We start from the raw sequence: 18,522 nt of genomic DNA on the forward strand, positions 1-18,522 counted from the left end.
CTTGGTGTGGAGCCCTTGACTGCCCACCGCAGCCTTCATGGCTCAAGTTGAGGTCCTGGTCTCTCATGGCTTGGTCAGGGCCCAGGGCGGCTCCTTGGCTGACCAGCATTTGCTGGCTGTGGGCCTCGCTGCGTCTCTGCCTCCCCACCCAGGTCTGCCCCTGGCCTCTGGCTCTTGTCTCAGCATCCGCATCACACAGGAACAGCAGGAACCCACTTGCCACCAGATCACATCCATCCACCCTCTCGACTCTCTGGGACTCCCCATGTTGCAGGGCCAGCTGCCCTGCCCTCAAATGCCCCCACACAGTGGTAGAAACTGCACAGTCTGTCTGCCAGATTCGCCCTCACTATGCTAAAGGGGAGCTCAAGCAATTTCGCAAATCTCTCCCCAAATCTGGGCGGTTGAGCCAACTGTCCTCTCTCTTTATTCTATGTTCCCCTTCCTTCTCAGGCTCCAGGCAACAGGCCTCTTGGCCCAGCCTCTAGGAAGGAAGGCTCCAAATGGAACATGGTTTAAAGGCAGCAGGATAGAGTGGGAGGGATCAAAATACATTGCTTCAAAATATTCTCCCTCATACAACCATTCCCTTTCCAGGCCTGTCATAGCTAATAGAACCAATGTCCTTCCAGGCACGTTTCTTGCTTCATTCTTGGTTATGTTCATTCAACAATGGTTATGATATGCAGGCACTGTCTGGGAATAAGGCATAATACGGATGTTGTAATCTGTACATGAAAAGATGTTTAGCATCATTATCCATCAGAAAAATGCAGATCAACTGTGAGAAATTTCACATCCACTAGGATGGCTATAATCAAAAGATGGATAATAACAAGTGTTGGCAAGGATGTAGGGAAATCAGAGTCCTCAAATTGCTGATGGTAATGTAAAATTGGTGAAGCCATTTTGGAAAATAGTTTTGGAGTTTCTCAAATGATTATTCATAGAGTTACATATGACCCAACAAACCCAGTCCTATGGATAGACCCTAGAAAAATGAAAACATATCATACAAAAATGTGTGCACTGATGTTCATAGCAACAGTATTCATAATAGTCAAAGGGTGCAAACAACTCAAATGTCCATCAATGGATAAACAAAATGTGGTATAGCCATACAGTGGAATATTACTCAGCTATAAAAAGGAATAATTTTTTATACAGTCATTTTGTAGGAGAAGGTAAGCTCCAAGAGAGCTTGAATTTTTGTTTTGTTTATTATTCTATCTGCATGCTTAACCGAGGGGCTGGCACACAGTAGGGTCTCAGTAAATATTTGTTGACTGGGTGCCTTCATGGAGCTCCCTTCCCAAATGGACACAAAAGCCCAGCCATGCCTGCTAGTCATTCATTCACAGAGCATATCTTTATGACAATAGCCTTGCCGTGTAAGGAGTGAATGAGTGAAGCAGACATATCTGCCCTGGGGGAGCTTGGAGCAAAGAAATCGGTACTGAGCTGGTTAGCACTTAGATCAAACACTGAAAAGAAACATCCAATAGGGTTTACAGATACTGAAAGTGGGAATTTTGTCGAAGTTCCCCTTAGTGGGGCGTTGTGGGAAGTTAGGCTGAGTTGAGACAGTCATGCAAAGAAAAAGAAGAGAGATTGTGAAGGATAGAAGAGGAGTGAGAAGAAGGGTCATGGGGGGAAAAAGAGAGTGGGCGTGTTCCAATAGAATAAGTTTGCCCTTTAAGAGGCATTTCCAAGCTGTGATTTTAATTTCCCATTGAAGTGGGGAGTAATATTGGGAAAGGGGAAAGTGCCAAGTCCCATCCTTCATCTCCAGTGCCGGGAAGTCTTTGAGAAGAGATGTGAAGGGAAAGAGTGACTCAGTGGCTGGGAGGGGAGGGAGCAAGAGTGTTTCCAAGAGATGAGGAAGGTTTCGTTAAGTACAACTGCCTTCTTCACGATGGAAAACTATGGGAAGGATAGCCAAGAAGTCAAGACAGAGGGCGAGGGGATGTGCAATGATGACATAAATTGGAAACTAAGAGGCCAGCTTGTAGATACAGAGCCCACAGTGGATGATGGAGATTTTGAGGTTAAAAATTAAAGCAAGAAAACTTGTCCAGTTGGCTTTTCCCACACATACAACGTCCCTGTCCCACCTTGTTTGCCCCTTACTTTTATTATCCCACAAGGATGCTAGAAGAACTTTAATGAGGGAGAAGAGTGAAATAGGGCTGGGAAGTGATTAATACACAAAGACGGTTCTTGAACAAGCCAGGGTGGAGCCAAAGAGTTAAGACATGGGAGGAGGCAAGGAAGATGTGGGAGAAGAAAGTTCAGGGTCAAGGATGATGTTACAAAATCTGGCACAAATCACCAACTACAGTTTGGAAAAGGGGAGAAATGGGTCAGAAGAAGCTTATAAATTAGGAAATGAATGGGCAGAGCTGAAAAGATCATCCTGAACTTGTAACCTGACGATGCATCCCCAGAGTTCAGGGGGAGCTTGAGACGCAGAGTGAACCCAGTCGCAGATGAGGCTGTAAAGAGGAACAAGGCAAGGTTTTGTGTTCTCTGGAAGTCAGGTGCCTCCATTGTGTTTCTGCTTGGCCCAGCTGGCTGTCCACCAAAAGGAACAGATGACAAAGGTGTCCTCCCATCTCTTTCAATGGCAACATGGTCAAGGACAGGAATTTTGGTGCAGGAGGTTGCCGAGGACAGGTCCAGGCTCGCAGCTCTCTAGCTCTGTTTCCTTGACCTCGGGCACAGGCTCTGCTGCTCTGAGCCCTGTGTCCTCATCTGTATTGTGGGGGTGATGAGAAAGGGCTGTTGTTGGGAGGAAATGAGATTGTAGAGGCAGACCTCTTGGCACAGAATAGCACTTAAAATATTTCACCAAGCCTCAGAGGCAATTTTCTTTTGGTATTTTAACATCTCTAAAACCAGGATGCGCAGCTTTTTTTTTTTCTTAGTGGTACATAAAATAATGGTGTACCTTACATATCTTACAATTTATGGTGTCGTAGATTTGATAAAATATGGAAGCAGACATCCAGTAAGTGGCAGTTGAGGTGTTGTGTGATTGTGTTTCCTGTGCTAGATTCCTGGCTCATGTCTGGGGTTTCCGTCTGCTCTTTAGGCTGGTTGGGCCTTTTCTCTGGGGGACAGGAGCCTGGGCCCTGGAGTCAACCCCACTGAGGGCAAGTCTTGACTCGGCTACTACTTGCCATGAGACCTGAGCTAGGCAAGGCATGTTTTTCTCTTAGAACATCATTTTCCTCCCCTTCACAAGGGGGAATAACAACTCATAGGGTTATTGTGAAGATAAACGAGATAACGTTATGTAAATTGCTTACTTAGCATGGTGCTGCATTGTATAAACATTGAATGAGGATGATACAAATAAATACTAAGATTACATAATAAAATGACATTTCCTAAAGAGGGGTATTATTATTCCTGAGGCACCTCAGAGCCCCACTATAAAATAGCCTCTGATTCTCAATGGGGAGGGTCCTGAGAACCCAAATGAGCCCTCGTGAGCTCATCGGTGTCTAGGACGGCAGCCTCCCCTGCCTCCCCTTGAGCCCCTCCCCCTTCCCCACCCCTCACATCCTCACCTCTGCCCTCCTTTCTGAGCTAGCTTTCCATCTGCCCAGCACTCTCCTCCTCAGGACTCTGGACACTTTCCTTCAGGAACTATTTACCTTGGAAAGAAGGTTGGCTGCTGCCCCTGGAAAAGGCCACCACAAACCCAGCCTGGGGTTTTCTCAAGCAACTAATGTCCCAAGACCTCCCCCAACAAGGCTTTTCTCTGTCCCTTCATCTTCCTGTCTCCTCTGGTGCCTTTGATGGCTCCCCCCAACCTTCTGCCTCTGTTCTTGCTGGAGTCCCCTGTACACACACGTGACCTAAATGCAAATGGCATGTTTTTCTCAAAGCCTCTTACCTCTACCTAATAAGTCTGTGTGTCAAAATCGATCAAGCTTTCTGTTTGTAACATTAACGACTCACACACCCACAGCCTCACCATTTCTTCAGATTCCCCTGGTCTTTCCCTCCCAAAGCTCTCCGTGGTCCTGAGAGCATTGCCCAGCCTTCCTTGGCAAGCACAGCACACAGGCGACAGGCTTTTCTTGGGGAAACTGCAGAGTCTCATGGGTAAACGGGCTTTGCCAAGTCCATCCTTGAGCGTCAATCGTACTCACCATTTCGTGAGCACCGAAGATGGAACTCCCGACTTTTCCCCAGGTTGGCTCTCTGGCAAACCTTGCTTTTCTGAGGTGAGACCCCCCTTCTGCAACCTACCTTTCATAACTGTCCTGCCTTGCCACATCAAGCTCAGTGTCAGCAGAACCCAGACTTTCATCTGTAACTTTGCTGGCTCACCTTCAAGGTCTGGTGTCACGTGGTTGGATCAGAAGCAGCATTTGGGCCCTGCCCCTTGGGGAGGATGTGGAAATAGGACTTGTCACTGGATTTGTAACACAACAGAGTGACTCTCGTGGCCGAAGGAACATGCCCAAAACTCTCAGCTTCTCAAAACTCATTTCTGCTCACTTAAAAATCTTAAGGACATGATGCAAAGTGCTGGATGGGGTGGTGTAAGGTTTCATGAAAAGCAGCAACAGCGTGGCACCGTTGAATCAGACGGTAGAAAGCATGGCATGTTAGACAAGATCCCCCACAATCACTTAATTATCGGTCTGTCCATCTGCCTGTCTGTATGTCCTCTGACCTATTCAGAAAATAACATGGGGAATTTAAGCCAGGATATAGAGGACAAGGTGGCATATAAAGATATCTACCTGATCACAAGACAAGCCAAACTCCAGCCAAGTGAAGAAATGAAGAGAGAAAAGGCCACCCTTCCTTGTCCCTCCTGAGTCACTGGGGAGAAGCAATCAGATGGCAGGCGTGGGCATTCTCCCACTACCAACTGTTCCACACTACGGATGTGTTCTTTTGGGGGTCTCTGGAAGGTCAAAGTGCCTGATGCGGTCAGGCTTTGGAACCTGGCCATCACTCCTACAGGCTCTCTGGGCATAGCCCCTGCCTCGTTCATGCCCAGAAAGGAATGGAGGAAGCACCCTGCCTGGCCTGGTGGTGGCTGCCTGGGTACAGCCCCCTGGGCAACCAGCCCTTTCCCTTTGCCAACCTTCCCATCTCAGCTCTCCCCTCTGGCTCTCTCCTACCTCCTTGGGATGCCACAGAGGTCCTGCCCACCTGAGCTCACAAAGGCAGGTCTGTCTGGAGCAGAGCAGGGCAGGCCCAGGGGGAGGGCCTGGGCTCCACACCACTTTCCTTCCTTAAGGAAATGAATGGGTCCAGTCCAGAGAGGCGGAGAGAGGGTGTTCTCCTCATTAACTAGCTCCTCGCAGGCGCAGGCAGAGGCAGTGGCTGTGTGCGAAAGGAAAGTGTTCTGCTTTGCATTCCTGGTCCGACAGGGTGGTGTGCTTGAGGCACGTCACCACCCAGAGCAAATCAGATTACATTAATCTGGATTCAACTAGCCTCCACCTAATCCTTTGCCACTGACTCAGCCTGACATGTTTAGCTTTCTTTTGAGAAGTGCCTCTGTTTCCTAGGTAATATGTGTAAGGAAACAAGCGGCCACCTCTCAGCAATTGCGATTTGCAGTATGACCTTGAGGAGCCTGCTCTGGGCTTCATTGTCCCCATTACTCCATTGAGCCACCCCTATTAAGGACGTCCAGTACAAGGGACCTGACGAGACACAGTAAGGAAATAAAGGGGGAGTTGTGGTCAAAAGCGTGGGCTCTGACGTCAGGCTTCCTGGACAAGAGTCCAGAAAGTCAGTTCACCTCTCTGAGCTTCAATGACTCCATCTGTAAAATGAGGCCCGTGGCACTGCCTGCCTCACATGTAGGGCATCAGGATGCAACAAAGCAACTTAAGTAGAGCACTTAGCGTGGCACCTGGCATTCACAGGTGCCTATGCTGGGTTGCCTTACAATGACATGTTATCTGTGATTTTTTAGAGCCACTTTTATACACTGTTACACATATACTCAGATTTTTCTGAACATTTTCTGGAGTTAGACAGAAATGGAAAAACCTGGCCTGGCCGTCAGAAGTACTTTCTCAGATAGGCTCCCCGTGATGGCAGTTTAGAGAAATCCCTACACAGTTCCACTAAGATCATACACATATTTCAAGAGCCATGAGTTAAGAGGGAAAAGTTTCCCAACACTCAACTTACAAACTCAAAGAGCATCTGGTCACTTAATCATCTAACATATTTTCCTGACCCTCTGAACAGGCCCCGACAGTATTTAGATTAAATGAATATACTGATTTATTTCTCACCAGCCTGCTGTTTGTAAGGAAAACATATATTCAAGAAATGTAGTCAACATGGTTCAATGAGCACCTACTATGCACCAGTAGGGAATCTGTGTTAACAAACGGCGTATGCTACGTGAGTCAGATTAGTTCCTTCTGTGGTCTCTGTTTTCGGGGTTATATGTTTCTTACTTTGTTATATAAAACTGAGAGCAATTTAGAATTGATGTAGACAGTCCTGCTTTCTTTGCCTGCTTTGTTTTTATTTTAGGGTAGACAGTTATAAAACACAGCTGGCTAAATGGAAAGAAAGGCTACATTTCTTATGCAGCTGTGAACAAAAGAATTTAAATATAGTCTCTCTACTCCAACAAACCTGGTTCTTGGCAAGAAAGGGAAAAAAAAAAGACTTAATTGGTTTTTTTAAACACTTTAGACTTCAACACACACACACAAAGGTAATACAGCCAGAGCATATGTTGAGTGATTTTTAAATTCATTTTCCTTAGACCCCGCAGTTAGGTTGGGAGGGAGTTGTCCAAAGCACTGTGCTTGTGAGGAAGTCTCCCTTCACCTTCATAATAATAGTAATCAATGTTTCTGAGCATTTGTTCCGTGCTGGGCAGATACTCAGGAGAGCTGTAAGGTTTTTACCTCATTACATCCTCTGAGGCATGTGCCATTTACACATGGGGAAACTGAGGCTCAGAAAAATGAACTTGCCTAAGGTCACACACTGCTTAGAGGTAGGATTGGAATTTAAACCCAGTTGTATAATTTCAGGACCCATATTTCAGCCACAAGTGGGCTTTTTCTTAACTCAGTTCCATTGTGGTAGAATTGCACCAAAAATATATGTGAAAAATGAGGAATGACAAGGAGCTGGGAAAATGGGAAGTACTCTAAATAATATCTCTTAAGATGTAAGTGATACTGAAGGATACATGCAAGAAACATGCTAGTTGGCCTACCCAAAAGAACCCTAAAATTAAGTGTCTTTCTCCTTTTTGTATTTCAGTATATTATTTAATGTTCTTTTGTCTTTGATAGTGGTATAACTATGCATAAATGATTTGAGAAGGATATTCAGTACAGCATTATTAATAACTAGAGGCCCAATGCACAAAATTCGTGCAAGAGTAGGCCTTCCTTCCCCTGGCTGCCAGCACCAGCTTCCTACTGGCACCCGGGACCCAGGCTTCCCTCGCAGCCCCAGCTTCATCTGGAAGGTTGTCCAGAAGGATGTCTGGAAGGACGTCTGCTCTAATTAGCATATTACACTTTTATTATTATAGATAGTGACTACAAACTGAATATCCAATAATAGAGGACTTACTAAATACATTATAGAGGAATGTGCTGCCACCATTAAAATTTCTTAAAAGAAGTTTTAGAAGAATGGAGCCCACCCATGACATACTGCTAAGTGAGGAAGTAAGTTAAAGTCTATAAATACAGTATGATTCTACTTTTTTGTATACACACATACCTATGCATAGATAGGGAGGTAGACAGACAGACAGACATAAACACAAGAGGAATAACTGGAAAGGCATCAATATTACCATTTTAACGATGATTATCTCTGGATGATGGATAAATTTTCATTTTTTAAAAATTTCTTAAATTTTATTTTCATTATTGCTTACATTTCCTATAATGAAATGTTACTTGAGTATGTAAAATAATTTTTAAGTAACACATACTCATGAACTCAACAATGTCATTAAACAAATCATTTTTTAATATCTACTATGTACCAAGCACCATGTAGTCAAGACATTAAAAAAACTAAAACATATCCCTGCTCTGCTAACATGTTGGATGATCTCCTTCAGTTTTTTTCTGTGCAGGTTTAAAAACACAGAAGTGATGAAAGCAGACGCACCCCAGCCTGGTACATAGTGAGGCGTCCCTCCCGTGGAGGCCAACTGACTTCGCCTCTTTCACCACTGATGTCATTGACTTCCCTCTCAGCCTCAGCTCTGACATCAGTAAAAAGGATTAAGAGTGGTACCTACCTTATCAGCCTTTTGGAGGATTAAATGAATTACTTCAAGTAAAGTACCTCAAAGTACACAACAATATTAGATATTATTATTATTATCATCATTATTATTATTACTCTATGTAGAATGGCTACATTGCTGGACTAGTTTGTGTTCCATCTCCTTCCTTCGGAATAGCAATAGCACAGTTGCATTTCTCTTGGAGAGCCGGGACCACTGTTCAGGTCATCCAGGCACATACAGTCACCTGTGAGTTTTGCACGAAGGTGAGATGACTCAGTCACAGCCATTTGGCTTCATACCCCAGCCAAAGCCATAAAGGACAGAGAGAGCTGCTGTGGTTCAAAGAGAGAGTGGAGTGTTTATGCACCTTTAGAAAATCTGAGGAGCCAACATTGGATAAAGATCTTAATTGTGTTTGGAAACCTAATAAACATGACTAGTTCCAGGCAATAGGATAGCTACACTCTATTGCTTATACTGGCCAATGCTATAACTCTGGGCCTGAGTGTTCTATTCTGTTTATAAGCGTGAGATACTGTGCTATGAGCTCTTTGGAAGGAGAATGTCTAATAGCAGGCGAATTCTTGAAAGAGCCAGCCTGTTTCTAGTTGTGGCACTGCTTCCTCCAGCCTCCGCCACCATCTCCTCCTTTCTGCATGACTCCAAGGCCTCCCAACTCAGGTCTCTGCCATCCTCCTGACCTCTTAGAGTCAACCCTCTGCTAGCGACCAAATGAGGCTCTTCACATGTCAATCCTTGCATGTCCCCTCCGGATTCTAATCCCCCAATGGCTTTTCACTGCACTCAGAACACATTCCAAACTCTGCACACCTCCTCACCCCCATCTTGACACCCCCTCACCCCACCCACTCTGCTTGAGGTATCCTGGCCTTATGTTGGATTCCAGCACATACACTCATGTCCACTTCAGGGCCTTGTCACATGTTCTTTCCTCCACGAAGATCGTCTGCATCCCTCCTCTCTGCAGGCAGGGCGCCCCTCATTATCCTGGTCTTCAGTCTGTCACCTTAGAGAGGCTCTCTCTCTCTCCACCTATTTCTAACAGCTTCTCTTGTTCCAGTGCCTTGTTTGTTACCTTTAGAGACTAAATCTTATCACAAGGTCTACTTATTTTATTTACTTGTTGGCTTACTTCGTGTGTGTGTGTGTGTGTGTGTGTGTGTGTGTACGTGTGTGTGTGTGTGTGTGTGTGTGTGCGCGCTTTGTCCCCTCTCCATTGCCCCAGTAGAATGTGAGCTCCTCTAGGGCCAGGACCATATCTGTCCTTTGTCTTTGTTCTTGGGGCAGGGCCCCTCAAGGAGAAGGTGCCCAATAAATATGAAAGGAAGAGAGGGAGGGAGAAAGGAAGTCTTCGAAAAGGGGGCTACTTTTCCAGGCTGCCCAGTTTCCTGTGAGTGTGGGCAGTGTGTCCTGCTCAGCCCTAGCATTACTGTGCAAGTTTAAAAATAAAACCCCTGGCTGGAGTGGGAAGCCTTTAAAGAAGATGGGAGAGAGGTAATGAGAAACATGAGCGGCCAACGCAGGCCCAGCAGGATGTGGGACTGGCCAGGAAGGGAAAGGAACCTGACTAGGGGGAAAATACTGACTTGGGGCTGCGATTGTCTGACAAATGTCAGATGTGCTTAGAGGTTGTTGTTGTTGTTTTTGTGTGTGTGTGTGTGTGTTTTAAAAAGGTGTTCTTTACAATTCCTAAAACAGGGGCCTCTGCACCGACATCTGACTGCCATGCTGTCAGAAGAAGAGGGAGAGGCCTGGAGGTAACAGAGGTGACGGCCTGATTTGGCTCAGCCTGCCCTGACCTTCCCCAGGGTCCATCTCAGCGTGGGATCCGAACCTCCCACCACAGCAGGGCCCCAGCCAGACATCCCAAGGTGTAGCCGCCTTCCAAGGGCTTGGCTCAGTTCTGGGGCAGTGCAAGGCGGGGAGGGTCAGGTCAATGGGTCAGCAGAAACAACTGGGACATCGCCTTGGAAACACTCTCCCCCACTTGCACTGCCTGTACTCGGACCCACCCAGAACCAGCTGTGTGCTTAACCCTCAGGCCTCACTGGGAGGTGGGGAGGCGCCTGGGAAGGGTCAGATGGGTTGGGAAGGGGTCCACCTCCTTGATGGGAGACCATCAACCTTCACGCTTTACTTAGTAAGAGGTCTGACGACACAGGCGGGCAGCAGGTGACAACCCATATTCTGAGCCTGACCCTGGTGGTGCAGGGAGGGCCAGAGCGGAGTGTGGGGCGGCCAGCATCCCCTCTGCAGACTGTGACAGGGACCCCTTCCCAAGCACCTCTCTGTGCCGCTCTAGAAGCCAGGGGATCTGCTTGTGGTCACCCGGTGCAGGGAATATTCACAGCCTCTAAACCAGCGGTCACCACCAGGTTCTCCCCACATCCGCAGCTATGTGATGGTCAGGAGGGCCACAGGGAAGGGAAGGAAATAAACAAGTATCTTGAGAGGGACAGCTGGAGCCTTCACACCACCTCTGGTGAATCTCCACAACCACCCCCTAGGAAGGCACTCTCCACTCTCCCTAGAGAAGGAAACCAAAGCGCCAGAGGACCAGTTCCTTACCCAAGGTCACTCGGGGGCCGGGGCGGCGGGGGGGGGGGGGGGGGGAGCACAGTGCAGCTACATGCTAAATGTCGGTGCAGTTTCTACAACCCACAGCCGGCCATCCCTTTCATCCCGGCAGTCAGTTTTCAAATGATTTAAACTCAAAGCCCAGGGCTAGGGCCGGGGTGAGAGCCTGAAGAGCTGCACCCATCCTCCTGGATGGGTGGGTGGGAATCCCGAGCCTTTTTGTGAACCCAGCGAGAGAAGCACGCTGAAGTTCACACTGCTTTACTTGGGGTTGGAAACGCCTGCATTTAAAGCTGCTGCACAAGGAGCCTGTGTCTGCTCCGCGCTTAAACTCTTTAAGGGGCTTTTGCGTTTTTGCTAGTTCAAGGCTCCTGACATGAGGATTTTAAGTGCTGGAAAAGCACAGGCTGGTCATTGTCCTTTGGAACAAAAAAGACTAACAAGGGACAGCAGGTCAGTGGGTGACCTTCATGTTGCAGGATCTTTTTTTGTTTGTTTGTTCAAATGCACTCATATGGAGGCTTCCAAACAACATTAGCCAGACTGCAAAGCTTGACCGTAGTAATAACCATTACTACTTTATTGATAAAATACTATGCGCTATGCATTGTGTACTAAAACATTTTGGGTGCTTTACATGTCTTATCTCACTAAGTTCTTAAACCAACCCTGTGGGATAGCAGCATCTAACACTGATAACATGACACTTACATGCATTATAGACTTCACCTGTATAAACTCACACCTGTATCCTAGGGTTGTTCCTGTCAACAACCCTAGGACACAGGTACCATATTATCTCTATTTTATAGAAATCGAGAGGCTTTGCAACTTGGCCAGGGCTGTGGAGCTACTGAGTGTCAGAATTCGAACCCAGTCTTACCCCATGCTCTCAGTTCTATGCTGTCCTGCCAATACATCCCACAGACTGTCACTCTGAAATCAGGACAGGGTAATGGGAGATGGGTCAGAACTGGAACTGTCAGAAGAATTCCTGGTCTCCCTTGTCAGCTCTCTTTCCAAACTTGGCTGCTGCTTCCTGAGTCCTCAGCAAAGACATCCAGGACCGCAGTTGGAGGTTTTAAGGAGGAACATTGGCTCCTGTGGACACTGCCCTATCACTGCAGGCCAGGAAACCTGAGTCCACGCCGCCTGTGACTCCTAACCAGGGAGGTGTTCTCCTGCTGTGTAGACTCTGGGGACTGATTCTGGAACATTCTCAGCTTTCCCCCAGTTGCCAGTTTCTAAATTCTGATGGAAATTCTGAGGAAGGACAGGAAGAGCCTCATTTTCTAGAAGCTCTTTATGTCCCCAGAGGTACCGGTGCAGCACTTTGCACACATTGATTAATCAATGCCAACTGCCTCTGCTATTCCCATCAGACTGATGATGGGGCGGAGGTGAGCCCTCTGTCTGCCTCCAGGGGCGTGAGGGCTGGAACACCCTACATCAATGACTCCCTGCTGGGTTCTCGGCATCACTTCTTTGCCTTTGATGCCCATCAGCCACACCTTGGAGAAGAGAGGTGACTTTCAAGAAGGTGAGAAAGCTGCCAGGAGGCCTCTTTGGAAACAAGTTATTCATCTCTCAGCATGAATAAATATAACTGAGCAGATCATGGCGTCCTGGGGGCTGTAGCTGCCATGGTCTGGCCCTCGCCTGTCCCTAGAGCTCTGACCAACCCCCCCCCCCCCCCACACACACACACATGCACATGCACACACCTGCTTCCTTGGGGATGCCACACTTCCTCACACCATGTAACCTTTGCACGTGCTCTTCCCTCCAACTGAAACAGTCTGCCCTCACCCAGTAGATACCTGCTGACCCTCCAGATCTCAACTCTCCTCTCCAAAGCTTTTCAGACCCCCTGACTGGGCCGGGCCCTCTGCATATGCTACTATGGACCACTCAGGAGAGGTACTGTGTGATTGATGTTAGCATCCCCATCTGGCCTCAAACTTCCATTAGATTGGGACTAACAGTTCCAGTCTCTGTTGCAGCCCAGAGTTTAGCATGCTCCCTGGCATGCAGGAGGTGCCCCACAAAAGAGCTGAATGAACCTGAAGTGGTCATTAATGGCCCTCAAGTATCCCAGACCCCACTCTCTCTCCTCTTCCTCCTCCTACCTCTTTTTTTCCCCTTTATTTGCCCTTCCTTCCTCTCTCTTCACTCTTTCTATTCATTCCTTCTTCCTTCCAAGGCCTTAGGCCTACCTGTAACTCCAAAGAACATTGTTTAAGCCAACAGAAAAGCACTGAAAGTTAAAGAAAAAGAAAAGTTGCCACAATTTGGCATAATGCCTTCAACTTCATTGCCCCAAAGTGAGGGCCTAGAGAGGGAACCCATGTTCCTCCTGTAGTAGTTTTTTCTGGGGCTGCCATAACGAGTACCACAGATCCATCATCTCCCTGCATCTTTTCACGTCATCTTCCCTCTATGCACGTCTCTGTGTCCCAATTTCCCCTTTTCATACGGACACCAGTCATCCCTAATGGTCTCATGTAAGCTTGATTACCTCTTATCTCCAAATAAGGTCACATTCGGAAATACTGCAGGGTTAGGGCTTTAACATGAATTGGAGGGGGGACACCATTCAACCCATAATACCTACCTTCCACTGCCATTGCCCCAATCCTTTTTGACTTCCTGAATGAGGTAAAGGTAGGGAAGCACAGGGACACGTCATCTTCTGAAGAAATTGCATGGGCGTCTGGGAACTGGGGTGGACAAGTTAGGAATGTGAACTGGAGAAACACCCACAAGTGAGAAAGAAGAGTTGACTGGACAAAGAACAAAAACTACTCTCATAGACTAGTCTAGGGGCTGCGTGCCTGCACCTTGGTAATCTGCCAGTCCTGAGTTCATATCCCAGATCCGCCAGTCACTAGCAGTAGGACCTTTCCCCTCCCATGTAAAATGTGGATAATAACAGCACCCATCTCATGGGATGGTTGTGAAGATGGAATGAGAGGATAGCACATGTGAAGGGCTTAGTGCTGTGCCAGGTACATGATACCTCAGTATGCAGTAGGTGTGCTGTCACTCTTACTATTATAAGTTGAGGTCTAGTCCAAGAAAAGTGGGAATTCAGGACAAACGTGATGACAACGAAGAGGCTAACTGCTATGTATTCAGGCCACGCGACTCTGTGTTCTCATTAACAGTAATGAAGACAAGGGAACCAGAACAACTGTCAGACCTGGGCGTCCACAATGGTGGTCTGTGGACCAAAGCATCAGAGACACCTCCCCCTTCCCAGGAAATGCAGAATCCTGGGTCCCTCAGGAACCCAGCTGAATTAGGACTTCTATGGCAGGACCCAGAAACCTAAGTTTTAAGCAAGCTCCCCTATGATTCTTATGCAGATTAAAGTTTGAAAAACCCCCGAGTGGACCACAGGTCCTAGAGGGGCAAAGGTGAGTCTTGTCCACTAGAAACCCCCACATCTACACAGCCCTAGTGCAAGGTGGGAGCGCCTTTCTGATGGAGTCAGAGAAGTGGTCTTGAGCAATTATGCATAAAACAAATTTCTGTAAATCACATTTTGAATGTTCTCCTTTCGGGGATTGAATTGGCAAGTCAAGTCTTTTATATCAGTGTAAACCTCTCTGCACCCAGGCACTAAGTTCTGGATTGTCTGTTTCTCCTCTCTCCACAACTGGAGTCATCCAGTCTTGACCTCAAGCTTAGCTCAAGATGACCTCCGACCTTAGGCCTGAGGGATAAGGAGCCCTGGCCCAGCCCTGTGCCTCTGTCTCTTGTGAGGCACCATTTCCTCTCTTCTTGGACACCATCATTGTTTGATTCAGGAGGGCCTGAGGCCACCTTGCCTGCATTCATGCCTTGTTCCTGAAGACCTGGTCCCAAAGGCCATAGGTCCTCAAGGTGGAGATTCTGCCCATGGGCCAAGCTGATGTCCTGCACCTCTAGGCAGAGCTTTAAATCCTGGCCTACTTTCTAGATCTTCAAATATCATCTGCTGTTGAAGTCCTGTCACCAAACTCCACCTACCTCTCAAGACACCTCCGGTGATTCCCCCAGAACACAGATGGCATACCGGTTAGGAACAAAGCCTGGTGTGAGGTGTGGCTCTGCCACTTGGTGACTGTGTGACCTTAGGCAAATGGCCCAGCCCACCACGCCTCGATTCCTGCAGCTACAACACCCCTACTTCATAGGGTTGTTATGAGAATTTGGTGAGGTCATACATGTAAAGCCAAACATAGTGCTTGGCACAAAATAAGGGCTCAAGAAATGCTGGTAATCAGCACAAAGTTCTTTTGTTTCTGGATGTTTAGAGATGCAAGCAAATCTCCACACAAAGCCATAGCACCTCCAGGCTGCCCAAAATGTGGCTCTAGTGGTCACTCACAGAGTGTCATTTTGGACTTTGGAACAAATCCACCTGTGGGCAGCCTCTTCAGTGCTCACCTTTCAATTATATATATATATATATATATATATATATATATATATATATATAGAGAGAGAGAGAGAGAGAGAGAGAGAGAGAGAGAGCCTAATATGCAAATTGTCCCCATGGGAGTTCGACCGGGAGACCAATCGCTCGCTATGATGTGCGCTGACCACCAGGGGGCAGCGTGGAATGAAGGGAGGCCCCAGCCGGCAGCTGGAAGGCCCAGATTGGCCCTGATCACCGGCCAGGCCTAGGGACTCTACCCATGCACAAATTTCATGCACTAGGCCTCAGGTAATAACAATAATAAACAATAATAGCAAATACATAGTAATCACTACAAACTAGGCACTGTGCTAAGAGCATTACTTATTTGGTCCTTTCAACAACAAGGTTGGTACTTTATTACCCCATTTACAGATGAGGAAACTGAGGCATGAAATCACAAAACTAATAAGTGTCAGAATCTGAATTTGAACCTCAGAGAGTCTGGCTGCAGACTACACACTCAGCCACTATGTTATGCTGCTTTTCTTAAATAATAAAATTTAGGAATCAAAATAATTAGTATTCGTACTCACCCTCTTCTCTCCCTGTAGGCCACTGGCCCGGTGCTTGTCTTTACTCCTTTGGCTTGGACACCTTCACTTCCCACCTGAGTTGGACATTCTGCCAGCCCAGCTCATTCTCTGTTACCTGACCTCCCAGGTAGGTCCCCTCCGTTCTCTATGGTTGAGTGGGCTGGATGCTGTCACATCTTGAGTTGGGACACCTTGTCAGTACTCAATAAATATTTGTTGATTAGCAGATCCTTTCTTGAGGAAAAAATACTCATTCCCGTTCAATTTATGTGTCGTGTATAGGTGTTAAATTTACCTAAACCAGGGTATGTCTGTGGCAGAAATGACTGAATATTATCTTTCCCATATCTTAAACTGAGGATATTGCATTCGCCAGGCATGCCTGTTAGATGAGGTTCTTCCACTCTGCAGGATCCCTCATCCCGGAAGTTAGCACTGCAGGGCTGGCTGCTCCATGAGCCTTAGGAGTTGATTCAGGGTCCGCAGAATGCTTGTCAGCAAAGTGAACAAGCACACACTCTGTCCTGGGATCAGATGTCTGTCTGTCCCTTTGCTAGGCGTGGAAGGAGCATATGGGTGTCCATCCACCATCATCACTGAAAATATGATCCTCATGGTTGGTGCTACCATAAACTCAAACCACTTAACTGAATTCTGCTTCCTTAAATCCTTTTTTTGAGCCTGGCAAGCCACATATGGGTAATTGCACACCAGATTTAGGAGGGAGTTTACAAGAAACTCAGTGTTTCCTCCCTTCATTTTTTGGGTATTAACTTCGCCGTTAATCAAGGACTTCATTTGCAAATCCATCTACTCCTGTAATAAAGGCAGGCCCTGCAGAGGAAGGGCAGCCCGCCAGCTGCCCTCAGCAGCAGGTTCAGTGATCTTCCTTCAGGATATACAATCTCAGAAGGGGACTTTCCTAGGAAGCCCTCAATGACCAACACAAAGAAAACAAAGGAAAAGGGAATTTGTGACGATGAATCACAGTCTGAACCAAAATCCACACTTGTTCACACTAATGGCCCCAGTAAACAGCTGGCCAGCCCTTCACTAGCCACCGCTCTGCAAAGCCCATTTCTTTTCAGCCCTTTGCCACCCTCGGGCTGGCTCATCCCCATGCAGAGCCCGGCTCGCCCTCTGCCCAGACGCTCGTGTCCTCCCACTGGTGTTTGTGGAGTGAACTCATAAACAATCCAATCCCTGTAGCGAAGGGAAGGGAAAGTGCTCGTCACCAAAGCAGAAAGGAAGGCACAGCAGTGGGTGGTGGATATACACAGCGGGAGAAAGCACCGTGCTTGCGTTTTGCTGGGGCACAGAGAGAGCTCCTGGACCTGAGAGGTGGGATCAGGTGGGTGCCTGCCCTCTTGGGTCTCCGAAAACTGTGTACTTGATCAAATGCCTGGCATTCCCACCCCAGCACCCGGAGGTCTGAATTTTTCGAGCGCTCCTGTCTGGAAGCCTTGCATACTTTGGTCATGTAATCGCGATGTGGGTGTGGCTTGGCGTACGTGCCAGAGAATGTGCCCACTGGCTTGGCCATTCCTGCTCCTTCTCTGCCAGTGCCTATCTCAAATGAGGATGTGATTTTCCAAGAAGATCAGAAGGCCAGGTGAGAAGTAATGCAGGTGACCGGTGGGGCCCTCAGAATACCACCCTATCGAAATACATGCAGATAATCCTACATGTCAGCCAGGTTTCTATAGGAACAGGTGGATTACCATCGAAGGCGCCCACCCAGTGGACAAGCTTTCTGAGGCAGCTGAATTTCCAGGCTCCCCAAGCGGGTGAGTGTGATACACCAGGAGAACGCCAGCCACTCGCTAAGGCCACAGCTTTCGACTCTGCCAACCACAAGGGCCGCATCCAGCACTTGAAGTAAATGAGAACATTCCGCCCCCTCCAGTCATCGGCCTGGCAGTCGGGGGAACGGAGATAATGGGGCAGCCTGGTGCAGGATCGTTTTGACAGTCTCTGAACTGCAAGTGCTGTTTTTGCATGCCCGTGCCATTGCAGGCCCTCCCCCCAGAGCAGCCTGTACCACGGTTTAAACCCAGCCAGAGGGGAGCCCCTGGGTGCTCACTTGCAGGCATGCTCTTTGCAGTGGTATTTGCTTAAAACATCTTCCTGCCTTCATTTCCCCCTTTTATCTTCCCTCTCCATGTAGCCTTATACTTGCACTCGGACGGACACACACACACACACACACACACACACACACACACCCTCACATTTGGATATAACCTGCTCTTGTTCCCCAGAACAGAAGCCTGATTCTTACCTGAGGGCTTGCAGGCTGAGGGCTGTGCCTCTCTCCCTCCGAGGGGAAGGGAATCCGCCTGGCGTCCTCTGCTGTGTTTGTCACTGTCACCGCGCTGCAGTGCTTCCCTGGCAGGCTCAAGCCGGCGCTCTCGCGCTCTCTCTCTCTCTCTCTCTCTCTCTCTCTCTCTCTCTCTCTCTCTCTCTGCAGTTCTGTGTGGGGAGAGGGAACGGGCCGTGGCACGCACACCGGGTTGCTGGTACGCCTCCAGACACCATGCCACAGAGCCGGCTACCAGTCCGCGGGGCCGTGTGGGAGGCAGGGAGGCAGTTGGGGGTGGGGGGAGGGCTGAGATGTCAGCCTTTAGGTCTCTCCCTGGCCTTGTTTATCA

At 47.9% G+C, this 18,522-nt stretch overlaps 1 protein-coding gene across 2 annotated transcripts in view; it reads right to left on the reverse strand.

Moving 5' to 3' along the window:
• The window catches only part of FGF1 (fibroblast growth factor 1), an 88,962-nt gene that overhangs the window by 60,722 nt on the left and 9,718 nt on the right, over positions 1-18,522 (reverse strand). The window contains exon 1 of one of the 2 annotated variants that reach the window (XM_079771676.1): positions 18,153-18,293. The exons of the other annotated variant lie outside the window; for it this stretch is intronic. The gene's annotated coding sequence lies outside the window, so the exon portion shown is untranslated. Of the gene's footprint in view, positions 1-18,152; positions 18,294-18,522 lie in introns of those variants that run through there. 2 annotated transcript variants of the gene reach the window in all.

The sequence above is a fragment of the Cnephaeus nilssonii genome (genome assembly GCF_951640355.1).
Source record: "Cnephaeus nilssonii genome assembly, chromosome: 5".
Taxonomy (NCBI): Eukaryota; Metazoa; Chordata; class Mammalia; order Chiroptera; family Vespertilionidae; genus Cnephaeus; species Cnephaeus nilssonii.